Below are 8,223 nucleotides of genomic sequence, written 5' to 3' on the forward strand. Positions count from 1 at the left end.
ACTTCAGGCAGAACAAACAGCACTCTTGGCTAAGCCCAGTTTGCATAGGGCAGGCCCAGGTGGAGGAAAAACATATAAAAGGAGGAGCCAAAGCGCTTTCTCATGGACTCTCTCTCCCGCGTGCGTGCGCGCGCTCTTTTCTTTCTTTCTCTCTCTTTCTCTCCTGCTATCTTCTAAATAAAATAGATCTGTAACACCGATTTACCTAAGAGCTGTAGCATGGTTTGTCCAAGACCCGAGAGCTGTGACACGCCGAGGGCTTTAATGTCCGTTGCTCCAAATCTTTGTTGTGACGAGACAAAGAACCGAGGAACATACGCTTGCGTGACATCTATGGTGCCGTGACTTGGATATAACCTGGCTGAAACAACCTCTGCATGGAAGAGGCCAAGCACAACAGGAGCCCAACTCAGCGAAGTTCCCGTGCTAGAAGCAGAAGGCGACGAAACCCAGCGCAGGGGAAGGCCCATCGTGCTGGAAACCGGGACAACTAAAAACGAACTCAGAAGAAAGCTCATGCACCCCAGTCTCAGATTCCAGAAGACCTCCAGTTAAGGTAAGAGGTCCTCGCTCCTATGGCTGGAGGGACCTTTACAATCTCTCCTTTCTTGTTTCCTCGAACCTCCTGAGACAGGCGGGCGGCAGGGGGCACAATTGAGGGACTCTGGAGAGGCTACTCCTCAGCATGTCCTAAAGGTGCTATCTGCTGAGCCCCAGTAGCTGTTACCCAAGCCGGTGGGGGTTCTTCTGTCCTTTCTCTTCTCTGTGCCAAAGGTCAGACCAATGAAACTGTGAGCACCGGTCAGATATTTAGCAAATTTTCCGGCGGGCTATGAAGGGGATTCCTTGGCACATTTTCTCCACTGCTTTTTCCTCCTGTCCTTCAGCTCTCTCCCAGGACTCAAGCCCAGCCAAAACTAATGAAACTCAGGCTCTGAAGTCTCATTGCAAAAATTCATTGAGAGACAAAGGTAAGAGGTAGATTTGTTAGGATCCAGAGAGAAGCCACCCTTCAGGGTGTGAACCATTGCTGAGGGCAAGGGCTTTGGCCATGGTATTAGGCCTGGCTAGGTTTTGTGAGGGGATGAAATTCATATACTAATGAGAGAGAGGATCATCCCATCCATTGGGGAACCACCCACTCCTCCCTCTTTTGACTTTGTGCCTTGGAGCTGTCCTGCCACCTCTGGGTATGTCTGTTGGCTTATAGATTGGGGATTAAGGTTTACTTGAATTTGACTTGTCATCTTGGACCCAATTGATTTTAATTGGTTTACATTATACCCTTGTGCTATGTCATTCTTTCAAAGGTTGTGCTCTGCCCCCTTCCCTCCTGTTTCATGCTCTTTTCCTGAGCCCTATCCAGACCCACAAGGCTGCCTCTACAATCTTCTGGAGAGACAACCAGAAAATAGTTGGCCTTGGGAGGGAAATACTCTATAATATCCAACCCCCTAATCCTACCCAATACTGGTCACACCGGAAATCTTGGGGATGCCCAAACTCCAGTCCGGGGGGTCCCAGGAGGTCATCACGCCTTCACCTACTAGGGATCGGTCTTTGAAAGGTTGCCACGCCTCAGCCTGTTTGGGGATCCTCTAGTCCCAGGGGTCCCAGGAGGTTGTCACGCCTCGACTTGCCCAGGGACCCAATCCTCGGGAGACCGTCACGCCTCTACCTACCCGGGGATTCAATCTCTAGGAGGCTGTCACACCTCAGCCTGCCTGGGGATCTGCACCCTGACCCGGGGACGCCTGGCTCTCAGGTTGCAACAATTCTGGGTAGGATAAGCTTCAGAAAGACTCACCCTTAAGGAAATCGAAAGAGGTCTTTTTCTTTTCTCCCTGTCATGACTGTCTTTCAGATGGGAAATAACCAATCCACTTCCCAGCAGACGCCCTTGAAATGTATCCTTGATAACTGGAAGCTATTCGACCCTCTAGCTCTAAGGAGAAGTTGTTTGAAATTCTTTTGTGCCACTGCGTGGCCACAGTATCCACTGGGGGACGAGGAACACTGGCCTGAGGATGGAACTTTAAATTACAATACCACCCTGCAATTAGAATTATTCTGCAAAAGACAAGGGAAATGGACAGAGATCCCCTAAGTCCAAATTTTCTTCCAACTAAGAAATATGAAGGAACTCTGTCTTAAGTATGGGATTGTAGTACGCCCTAAAAGTGAGCCCACTAGGCAAATAGTGTTAGGCACAGGCAACCAAGAAAAGGAACCCCCTCGTGAAGGCTCACCTCCCACAGCTCCCGAGTTGCCTGGTGCTCCTTCCTCGTACCCAAACGTGCCCCCATATCCGGGAGCACCTCCTCCACAAAAGCCAGCTCAAGTATGTCCCTTAGTTGATACTGGAGGAGAATTCGGACCAACCCGGGTCCATAAGCCCTTCTCCCTCTTAGAACTAAGGCACATCAAACAAGACCTGGGAAGCTATACAGATGACCCAAGCAAATATATAGATACATTCCAACATATTACCTTGGCCTTTGACTTGACATGGAAAGACATCATGGTCATATTTAGTCAAACTTTATCTGATCCTGAACATACCAGGATCTTAAAGGAAGCCCGGAGGTATGCAACAGGGCTTCACATGTCAAGTGATAAATACCCAGTAGGGGAAACTGCAGTCCCCTCCTCCGATCCTAATTGGAATTATAATGACCCTGAGCACATCTGGGAAAGAGATCATTTTCTAATCTGTGTGAAGGCAGGACTGAAAGCAGCCCAACAAAAAGTAATTAGCTATGCCCGGGTCTCAGCAATAACTCAGGAGCCCAATGAGAACCCCATCGCCTTTCTGGAGAGGCTAAAAGAGGCACTCCAAAAGTTTACCAACCTGGACTTAGACTCTTACGAGGGACAGGTGATTTTAAAGGACAAATTCCTGTCCCAATGTGCATCAGATATCAGAATTAAGTTACAGCAGCTACAACAGCAGGACCCTGCTGCCTCTTTAGATGAGATGGTCCAGACAGCCACCAATACCTTTTATAACAGAACAGGAGAAGGAGGCCAAGGCCCAGGAGAAGGAGAGAAAGAAAGAGACAAGGCATGCCCAGATGCTGGCCGCCCTCCAGAGAAGCCCTATGGCAAACCCCGAGTCCTTGAAGGACAAGGCACGAGACAGATGCCTGATCTGTAGACAGGCGGGGCATTGGGCCAAAGAGTTTTCAAACCTGACAAGTCTCCTAGAACATCTTGCCACAAATGCCATCAACTGGGACACTGGGCGGCACTCTGCCCTCGGGACCCAAGAGCCTCAAGGTCAAGCGCCAAGCCTACCCTCACGATGGTTCAAGAGGACTGAAGTGGCCCGCTCCAGCCAGCCCGCCTGTCACAGATAACCATCATGGGGCTGGAGCCAAGGGTGCAACTGGATGTGGCAGGTAGATCTGAGAATTTCTTGGTTGACACGGGGCTACCTACTCTGTCTTGATCTCCTACTCCGGAGCCTTCTCCTCCCAAACCTGTACCATTTTGGGTGCTACAGGAAAAGCAACTACTAAAAGATTCACCTGAGCACTTCTTTGTTGCTGGGATGGACAAATATTTTCCCACCAGTTTCTGGTGGTCCCTGAGTGTCCTACCCCCTTATTGGGAAGAGATATACTCACTAAACTGGGGACCACCCTTGTGATGGGAAGTTTTTCAGCCTCTAGAGCTCTACAGCTCCTGGTTACTACTGAAGAACCCATTACACCTTCAATAGAGAGGGACCAAAAACTATGGGAAGACAAAATTAACTCCCAGGTGCGGGACCAGGGGATTCCTGGACAAGCCCACTAAGCTGAACCGGTCATCATTGTCCTCCGAGATCCCACTCGGTTTCCTAACCAGAGACAATATCCTCTCAAAAGAGAGGCTCGGGAGGGACTACAGCCTTTAATAAATAAATTCCTTGCTTGTGGGCTATTGGTCCCCACCAGTTCGCCATGTAACACTCCAATCCTCTCAGTAAAGAAAAAAGATGGAACCTGGCGAATGGTTCAAGATCTCCAGATTATAAATGAAGCTGTAGTCCCCCTCCATCCCACAGTACCCAATCCCTATGTAATCTTGGGAGAAATCCCACCCAGTGCCAAGTGGTTTACAGTCTTGGATCTCAAAGATGCATTTTTTTTGCATACCACTGGCTAAAGAATCCCAATACCTTTTTGCCTTTGAGTGGGAGGCCCCAGGAGAAAAACACCAACAGATGACTTGGACAGTATTACCTCAGGGGTTCAGAGATAGCCGCCACCTGTTTGGACAGGCCCTTAGCCGGGATCTCCTAGATCTGGACCTGGGACCTAATGGGAAAATATTACATACATAGATGACCTACTAATCTGCTCTCCAGATGAGAAAAGTGCCCAAGAACATGCAATTCAGGTTCTAAACTTCTTGGCAGAAAGGGTATATAAAGTCTCCCGTGCTAAGGCACAGATGGTCGAGACAAAGGTCACTTACCTGGGAGTTCAGATTACATATGGGTCCAGGAGGCTGTCCTCTGATCGGGTACAAGGAATCCTCCAGTTGCCCTACCCCACGACTCAAACAATTGCGAGCTTTCCTGGGGCTAACTGGTTATTGTAGAATCTGGATACCCAACTATGATCTAATTGCCCAGCCCTTATATGAAAGCTTAAAGGGACGAGATGATTCAATCCCACTGATGTGGGGAACTTCTCAAAAGGAGGCAGAGGCTACACTAAAACAGGCCTTAACTCAGGCACCTGCCTTGAAGTTGCTAGACCCAGAAAAAGCATTCCAACTTTATGTCCATGAAAGAGAGGGAATAGCCTTGGGAGTGTTAACTCAAAGGTTGGGATCTGAGCCCCAGCCTGTAGCTTACTTATCCAAGAGGCTCGATCCAACTTCCCGAGGTTGGCCCCCCTGCCTTCGAAATCTTGCAGCTATTGCAATCATGATATAAGATGCTTTAAAACTCTCCTTTGGGGGAAAACTAACTATTTTTACCAGCCACCAAGTAAAACAACCCCTAAATGGGAGAGGCCATTTATGGATGTCTGATCAAAGAATCCTCAGATATCAAGTAATGCTGATGGAAAATCCAAGCCTCACTATATCCCCTTGTGAGGTTCTTAACCCAGCCACCCTCCTACCTACCCCTGAGGGCTCTCTCCCGTTTCACTCTTGTCTAGAAACCTTGGACCACTGGACAAAACCCCGAGAGGGATTGTCAGAAGATCCTCTGACAAAACCTGAGGAAATCTGGTACACTGATGGAAGCAGCTTTGTCTTGGATGGAAAAAGAAGAGCCGGGTATGCAGTAGTCACCAATTTTGAGACCATAGAGGCTAAGTCTCTGCCACCAGGTACTTCAGCCCAATTAGCTGAGCTCATAGCCCTGACTCGAGCTTTAGAGCTGGGAAAAGGAAAAAGAATAGCCATTTACACTGACTCCAAGTATGCCTTTCTGGTGCTACATGCACATGCAGCTGTTTGGAAAGAAAGAGGCCACTTGACCACCCGAGGGTCCCCAATCAAATATGGTGATCAGATTCTTCGACTCTTGCAGGCAGTCCATCTGCCTGCTGAGGTTTCAGTATCCCACTGTAAAGGACACCAAAAAGGGAACACGGAAGTGGCACGAGGGAACCAAGCAGCTGATCAGGCAGCTAGGAGAGCAGCATTACAGAACCATGACCTAAGAGGGATTGCCACCTTAGTTCCACAGACTAATTTGCCAGAAACTCCTTCATATACTGAAGGTGAGATTCTTAAAGCTAAGAGCGAGGGCTTTCAAGATCATATGGGGTGGTTCCAAAAGGAGGGACTCCTTTTTCTGCCTGGAAACCTCCAATGGAAGTTGGTTAACTCCTTACATGCCACTACTCATTTAGGAGAAAAGGCCCTCCAAAGATTACTAGAAAGGTCCTTCAGAGGAACAGGCCTCCAAACAACTATAAGACAGGTGGTCTCCTCTTGTCCCACTTGCCAATTAAACAACCTTCAAGGAGCTTGAAGACCCCAGCTGGCCCAGCCCGTCCATCGACGTGGGGCCTACGCAGGAGAGGACTGGCAGATGGACTTCACCCAGATGCCAGTTTCTCAAGGGTATAAATACCTATTAGTTATGATAGATACATTTACAGGATGGATTGAAGGCTTTCCCACCCAGACCGAGAAGGCTGAGGAGGTGGAAAAAAAACTGCTCCATGAAATCATTCCAAGATTTGGTCTGCCCAGGTCATTACAAAGTGACAGTGGGGCATCATTTACTTCTAAGGTCACCCAAGGAGTCTCGAAAGCATTGGGTATTACTTATTATCTCCATTGTGCCTGGAGGCCTCAATCTTCAGGAAAAGTAGAAAGAGCCAATCAGTTCTTAAAATCAGCGATAAAAAAGATAACCCAGGCGACCTCCCTGGGATGGAAGGAGGCTTTACCAATAGCTCTCCTCTGCACCCACATTGCCCCTAAGGAACAGGTTGGTCTTAGTCCTTATGAGATGCTATATGGGAGACCTTTTGTTTATGTCAATGACCTCTTCCTAGATCCAGAGGTTCAGACCCTGCAGTCTTATACCATGGCCATTGGGCAATTCCAACAGGATATACGCTTGTGGGGTATGAACCAGGACCCCAAAGATTCTAAAGAGTCACCACTATATGCTCCAGGAACTCAAGTCCTAATTAAAGTCTGGAAAGATGGGTCCCCAAAGGCTCAACTCCAGCCCACATGGAAGGGCCCCTACCCTGTAATACTTTCTACCCCCACAGCAGTCAAGGTACCAGGACATGACTCCTGGATTCACTACTCACGAGTCAAGCCATGGAAGAAAACAGAAGACACTCAATACACCTGTGAGCCCCTGGGAGATCTCAGATACCTATTCAGGACTACCAATGAGTGTCATTCTAATGATCACCCCCAAAATCTGGTTTCTGGGGATAAGATTTCTCAGGATAACTTTAAAAAGCCAACACAGCTTGACAAAGACTGTACTGCAAAATAGACAGGAGATAGATCTGATCCCTGAACAAGGAGGGACTTGAGCCATCCTGGCAATGTTATTTAAAATTGACCAATGTCCCTACTAGTCCTCATTATGCTATATTGATGATGCCTATGATTATTCCATGTACTGTCAATTGTCTAACCTGTTTTGTCTCTGCCCAGGTCAACCAGCTACAACATGCAGTGCCAGTTCAACAAAGATATAAAACTACAGCTGACCATGGAAAATAACACACACCCTTGGACACCGCTATAAGGACTCGTGAGGATTGAGACTAGCAAGAGGGAGAGGCCCAATACCCCTCGCCACCCCAGTTCAGCAGGAAGTAGCCAGAAAGACCTCGACACCCCTATTCCCAAAGAATTGGGCCTCCCATCTCTTGAGGGGGGAATGTTAGGTAGGTAGAATAGGGAAAAGGAGTCCAAAATGGTGGTGGCTAGAAGACAAGGAAGGTCAAAGGAAGGGCCGAGGACCAGAGTGAAGACTTCAGGCAGAACAAACAGCACTCCTGGCTAAGCCCAGTTTGCTTAGGGCAGGCCCAGGTGGAGGAAAAACATATAAAAGGAGGAGCCAAAGCGCTTTCTCATGGACTCTCTCTCCCGCGTGCGTGCGCTCTTTCCTTTCTCTCTCTCTCTCTCCTGCTATCTTCTAAATAAAATAGAGCTGTAACACTGATTTGCCTAAGAGCTGTAGCACGGTTTGTCCAAGACCCGAGAGCTGTGACATGCTGAGGGCTTTAATGTCTGTCGCTCCAAATCTTTGTTGTGACGAGACAAAGAACTGAGGAACATTCACTCGCGTGACACTTCTCCAGGGGATTTTCGCAACCCAGGGCTCAAACCTAGGTCTCCCACATTGTAGACAGATGCTTTACCGTCTGAGCCACCAGGGAAGTTGGAAAAACAATCTGGCAGTTTCTTGAAGCTAAGATTAAATATAAACTTAATAACAATATGATCCACCAATTCCACTCCACTAGATATAACCAAGGAAAATGAGAACAAATGTCCACGATGTATATGTGAATGTTTATTAGAAATATTATTCATGATAGTAGCGGCAAACTGAAAATACTTCAGATATTCATCAGTTGATGAGTAGACAAACAAAATGTTGTATATTTATAAAATGGAATACTGTTCGGCACCTTTAATGGAATAACTTACATGCTAAAACATGTATGAACCTCAGAAACAAAACTAAGTGAGAGAAGCCTAGCACAAGAGAGAACGTGTTGTATGACT

At 47.7% G+C, this 8,223-nt stretch overlaps 1 long non-coding RNA gene across 6 annotated transcripts; it reads left to right on the plus strand.

Moving 5' to 3' along the window:
- The first annotated feature begins 417 nt into the window (after positions 1-417).
- LOC129623229 (uncharacterized) lies at positions 418-7,652 on the plus strand. 6 transcript variants are annotated; one of them, XR_008700413.1, is made up of 5 exons: positions 418-556; positions 888-971; positions 1,865-1,907; positions 5,132-5,333; positions 7,141-7,652. It is a non-coding gene; the product is annotated as an uncharacterized LOC129623229 (long non-coding RNA). The 6 variants fall into 6 exon arrangements; XR_008700414.1 differs by having other exon boundaries at positions 5,160-5,333; XR_008700411.1 differs by lacking the exon at positions 1,865-1,907.
- The last annotated feature ends 571 nt before the right edge of the window (positions 7,653-8,223 follow it).

The sequence above is a fragment of the Bubalus kerabau genome, chromosome 11 (genome assembly GCF_029407905.1).
Source record: "Bubalus kerabau isolate K-KA32 ecotype Philippines breed swamp buffalo chromosome 11, PCC_UOA_SB_1v2, whole genome shotgun sequence".
NCBI lineage: Eukaryota > Metazoa > Chordata > Mammalia > Artiodactyla > Bovidae > Bubalus > Bubalus kerabau.